At 39.3% G+C, this 5,413-nt stretch overlaps 1 pseudogene; it reads left to right on the top strand.

The window, feature by feature from the left end:
- The first annotated feature begins 1,294 nt into the window (after positions 1-1,294).
- On the top strand, positions 1,295-3,366 carry LOC148038227 (indole-3-acetic acid-amido synthetase GH3.6 pseudogene; annotated as a pseudogene).
- The last annotated feature ends 2,047 nt before the right edge of the window (positions 3,367-5,413 follow it).

Raw genomic sequence — 5,413 nt, 5'->3', positions numbered from 1 at the left:
AATGAATATCTATAAACATATCTAAAAGTATGGCCATATGATAGTATTGACATGAGATAGATGCATTACTAGCCATGGTGATAGATATAGCTTGTAAATATGCATCTATTGATCGAATCTATGGTTGCATTTCAGCCTAGTCTCATATGATTCCAAAAGCAAAAAACAATGCATGTTGCTGATTAATGTTTAGGATGTGTCTCCCCTTAAAATTGTAGAAGTTTATGATCAAGGAAAAAACACAGTTATGCAAAAAGTTGTCTTTGGCTAATAAATGGATTAGTTGTTAAGGTCCAGTATTGTTATGCCAAATCTCCTTGTATATTCTATTCCCACGATTAATAATTTGGATCTGTTTTGCTTGTTCTATCAATAGACCCTTACAGACCGTATCAAAAGCCGATACTAACTCCCATTAGTTGCGAGGCCTAAGAACTTAGAAGTCCAAAACGATGTCCTTGTCACCATGTGCGTGGCATATGGGAAGGGTGATATCAGTATACGCTCCGGCCTGCATCACGTTGAAAAACATACGTCGATACTATTCTAGCAATCATCGTGTCGTGTTTGCTCACCCATTCCGTTCATTCGTGACTCGGTGTCATGCATGTCTTATAGCTGGCTCAAAATATGCTGGTTCGGAGTGATGCATTTTACCTTATTGGTGCATATTAGTGACTCGTTTTCGTGCGTCTACCAAAAATGTCTACTAAAAATGATTAACTGTTTGAAGCAGGCGAGGATCAGCGTGATAAGATTGCAAATCCGGAGAGGCGGGGACGGCTTACGGTGCCTCCAAGAGTGAGGTGACAAACCTTGTCGAGGGAGAGGTCGACATGCCCACGTCAGGCATGAGTGTCAGAGGACAGGCACCTCGACGACATCGACACATGTCGGGTGGTGAGGCCCTCGCCAACCAAAGGGCTGAGTCCCGACTGTTACCTTATGCAGGATAATTATGGTGACTAACTCTACTTGTCGATTACGAAATGCCGTCTGTAACAGGGAGCATGTCGTATAGTAAGCGGACGGCTGTCATTTTATGCAAGATGATTATGATGACTAATCCTATGGAATACGAGGATAAGCGGACGCGTAGAAGGGCCGTAAAATTTCCTGGCATTGCATCAGTACATGATAGGACGTAAAACCGCCTAGCATTACGTCACATGTGTGTGCTCCGCTACTGGCGTGGCCCACCAGTAGATTAATATCATCACCTCGGCCAAGAATGCTCTCATGATGAGACCGGCGCAGTACCAGGACTCTTAAGCGTATGCTCCGTTGCAGCTCTGGGAGCTCGGGACGAGAGCGGAAACTCATGCCAACCATACCATAGGAGCTCGAGAGAAAGAAGTTTCTTTATAGCTTGCTCATGCCGATCATTAACCAGTAAGTGATCTTGGTGGGCACTTATAATTCAATCTACCCAATGTAGCAAGAATGTACCAAATGTAGCCAGCTACTTGAAAGCACGCCATCTTATATTCATAATTCATCGCTTGCTATCGTCACACAACTTTGTTGCTACCATCGAATCGAACCACTAATTTGTGTAGTTCTTGCTTTCAATTTCGTAGCGATATGCGCAACTTATTTCACTATAGCTCATGCAAACGTTGCCATCCTCTTTGGTAGGAGAATGGGTCTTTTGCTTCCATTTCATCCACGTCATGCACGTGCAGGCACCTTCCAAGTTTGGACCAAGGCAAAGTACTGTACTTTCTATTCATCAAGGCAGAGACCACCACCCCAGGAGGACTCTTTGCAAGGCCTGTTCTCACAAGCTATTATAAGAGTCGCCATTTCGCAACCACCACCTTTGATCCCTTCAATGTATATACTAGCCCAATTGGGACAATATTGTGCCCTGACGCATATCAAAGCATGTATTGCCAAATGTTGAGTGGCCTTATTCAACGTCAGGAAGTGCTTCGAATGGGTGCCATATTTGCATCTGGTTTTCTTCGAGCAATCAAATTCCTCCAAAGCAATTGGCAAGAACTTTGCCATGGCATACGCTCTGGAAACTTGAGTAACAAGATCACTTGTGCATCTTGTAGGGATGCTATGAGAAATATTCTCCATGCAGATTTTGAGCTTGCAGGGATCATTGCGCAAGAACGTTCCAACAAGTCATGGAAAGGCATTACACGAGCTTTGTGGCCAAATGTAAAATATATTGAAGCCATAGTCACAGGGACAATGTCTCAATACATCTCCACCTTGGATTATTATAGTGATGGGCTTCCTCTTGTATGCACAATGTATGCCTCCTCTGAGTGTTATTTTGGAGTGAACCTAAAACCCCTTCAAAACCCTTCATATGTGTCCTACACCATCTTACCCAATATGCCCTATTTTGAGCTCATTCCCTTGATGGAGAGCCTAGAGTATGATATGTCTTTAGGATTCACCACATCCATTGATCACAATGAGAAAACTACTGACCTCGCTCAAGTTGAAGTAGGGAAACATTATGAGTTAGCTGTCACCAGCTATGCAAGTAAATCAATATTAGGATGCATGGTGCAAACTATTATTAGTATGTCTAATCAAACTTATTGTGCATGCATTTTGTTCTACATATCTCATGCTCGTGCGAACACCTTTTTATTTTTGTATACAGGTCTTTATCGCTACAAGGTTGGGGATGTCCTTCGTGTCACTGGGTTTAACAAGTCTATTCCTCAATTCAAATTCATTTGTCGCAAAAATGTCATTCTAAGCATAGATGCAGATAAGACAGATGAAGAGTGCTTACATCAAGCAGTTTTAAATGCCTCAAAGTTTCTCCATCTTAAATCATTAGCTATTTTGGTAGAGTATACTAGCTTTGCAACTACCCAAACAATTCCGGGCCACTATGTGGTGTATTGGGAGCTTCAAAACCTTAATGAGCCAATAGAACCTTCCATAATTGAAGAGTGTTGCCTTATAATAGAAGAGTCATTAGACTCTATCTATCAACAATGCAGAAATTGTGATTGATCTATTGGCCCATTGGAGATTCGGTTGGTAAAAAGAGGGACCTTTGACAAGCTAATGGACCATTGTGTTAAGAATGGGTCTTCAATTTATCAATTCAAAATGCCCCGATGTATCAAATCTCCATTTGTGTTGGAGATATTAGATGCTCATGTCACTAATAAGAATTTTAGCTATATGTGTCCTTTTTGGGCTCTAAATACATTCATAGACAACATGATTAAATCCAACTATGTGAATCTATATCTTCACAACCCTAGCCTTATGTTTGGGATAATATCTCCATCTGCATTGGAGATATTAAATGTTGATGTCACCAAGCATTTTAGCAATATGTATCCTTTTTGGACTCCAAATATGAATTCACACACAACATGATTAAATCTACCTAGGTGAATGTATATCTTCACAATCCTAGCCATATGTTTGGAATTATAACATCTATTTTGTTCTTCCATTAATCTAATCATACTCATTAAAAGCCCAACATTAAGCATGGTACTTTTAAAAATGCACTATGAGGAGATATCCAAAATCCCTCTCCTTGTTTGCATCTATAAGGAAATTTATGTTGGTACAAGATAAAGACTATAGAGATAGATTTCTTCTTGCTACAAAAACTATAAGAGTAGGAAGCGCTTTCATCATAATAGCAATCAACATGACTCATTATTCTATCCAACATGTTGCATCCCATTTTTTCCATTGCATTCACTACAAGAAATAACCTTGCTTCTAAATTTTTTGAGATAAGCAACTTGTATCTTTTTGTGGTGCGCAGATCGGATGATGTACGCTCGCATAGTGAATGCCGGAAGGTCCCCAAGAACAATAGAACTCTACTTTTTGCACAAAATTCAAGGTAAAAAGCATGAACGACATGAACAAGAGACCAATTGGGTGCAATCTCCCCCCATGCCTTGTGTGAGCGCTCCACAAAGCATGTATTTTATGTATTAATCATCTTCAAGCTCAAATAATAGCCCAAATTACAAAATAGCAAGCTTTTAGCTTTTGAGTTTGCTTTAACACAAAATAGGAATAAAGCTAACGGGCGGTGCCCAAAGAGTCTGGCATGCCCAATACAATGTCCAAGTACAAATAACATAATCGTGCGTCCATACGCATACAAAATAATAAATAAATATCCAACGCCTCAATAAATAGGCGTGACAAAATATAGGCGCCATGCCTAAGGTATGTGCCCATCAAAATATAAATGATAAATCGAATACTCGCTATCCTCCAATGCTTTCCTCCGCCACTGTTGTTATCTCTACATATCAACTGAAGCATTCACAATCGTTAGTAAAATAATACAATTAAACCGACAAAAGTGAATACCTAGCAGTCTTCAGCTAAATAAATAAATCAACTGGTTAGAAATCAATCCTAACCTTAATTTATTACGAGTGCGCACTCTAAACTCATAAACGTCTATTAATTTAATATGCATTTTGCGAAATCACCCGCTATGGAATCACCCATGTACACACTAAATTAATGAAATGCCCAAAAAGGACAGGCGTCCCCATCAACTTCTCACACAAAGAATCCACTTTGTGTATGAGCCCCGATCATCAAAGTTTATAGAATCCACCGTAAAAACTCATAGAATCCACCGTGAAATATGCCTCCTGGCATCATACCCCTGGGGTGGGATAGTAATTGACCTCAATTTCTATTAGCTCAATGTGGAGCTAACAGAGTGGGAAAGCATTTAAGTCTCTAGCGTGTATCCATTGTGCTTCCTCTACAAGATGGTTCTTAAATTTGACTAGATATCTAGAATATCTTCGGCCAGTTCTAGTGGTCATAAAATCAGTATCTATGATAGCTTCAGGTTCAAGTATTTCAGTCTCTTCCTCTAACAAAGGTGGGTTTTCATAAACAGGGTGTATAGGTAATTGGCCTCTAAAGGGTCTTAATAAACTAATATGAAATGTTTTGTGAATTTTCCAGTGGGGTGGTAATTCTAACTTGAATCCATTGTCATTAATTTTATAAATGATCCTAAATGGTCCATAGAATCTAGGGGCTAATTTCACAACTGGATGTCTATCTACACTTTGTAATCTACGTTTTTCTATTCTCAACCAAACATAGTCATCAACTTTGAAATTCATTACTTGTCTTTTCTTATTGGCTTGTTTGGTATATGATTGCTGGGCTTTGGCAATCATGGCTTTAACCTCATCAAAAATAGTACTATGCATACTAGCAATATCATCATCACTCTGAATTCTATTTGACAAAGATGCAATAGGTGTAGATAATCTATAACCATAAATCACTTCAAACGATGCTTTCTTTGTAGATGTGTGTGGTGTATTGTTATATGCAAACTGTAATAAATGCAAATGTGTGTCCCATGTCTGAGGTTTAGAAATAGTATAAGTACGTAAAAGATCTAGTATAGTATTGT

This window comes from Lygodium microphyllum, chromosome 3 (assembly GCF_053477565.2).
Source record: "Lygodium microphyllum isolate KBCC chromosome 3, Lygodium_microphyllum_v1.1.10, whole genome shotgun sequence".
In the NCBI taxonomy this organism is placed as follows: domain Eukaryota; kingdom Viridiplantae; phylum Streptophyta; class Polypodiopsida; order Schizaeales; family Lygodiaceae; genus Lygodium; species Lygodium microphyllum.
This window is presented reverse-complemented; position numbering and strand designations above follow the sequence as displayed.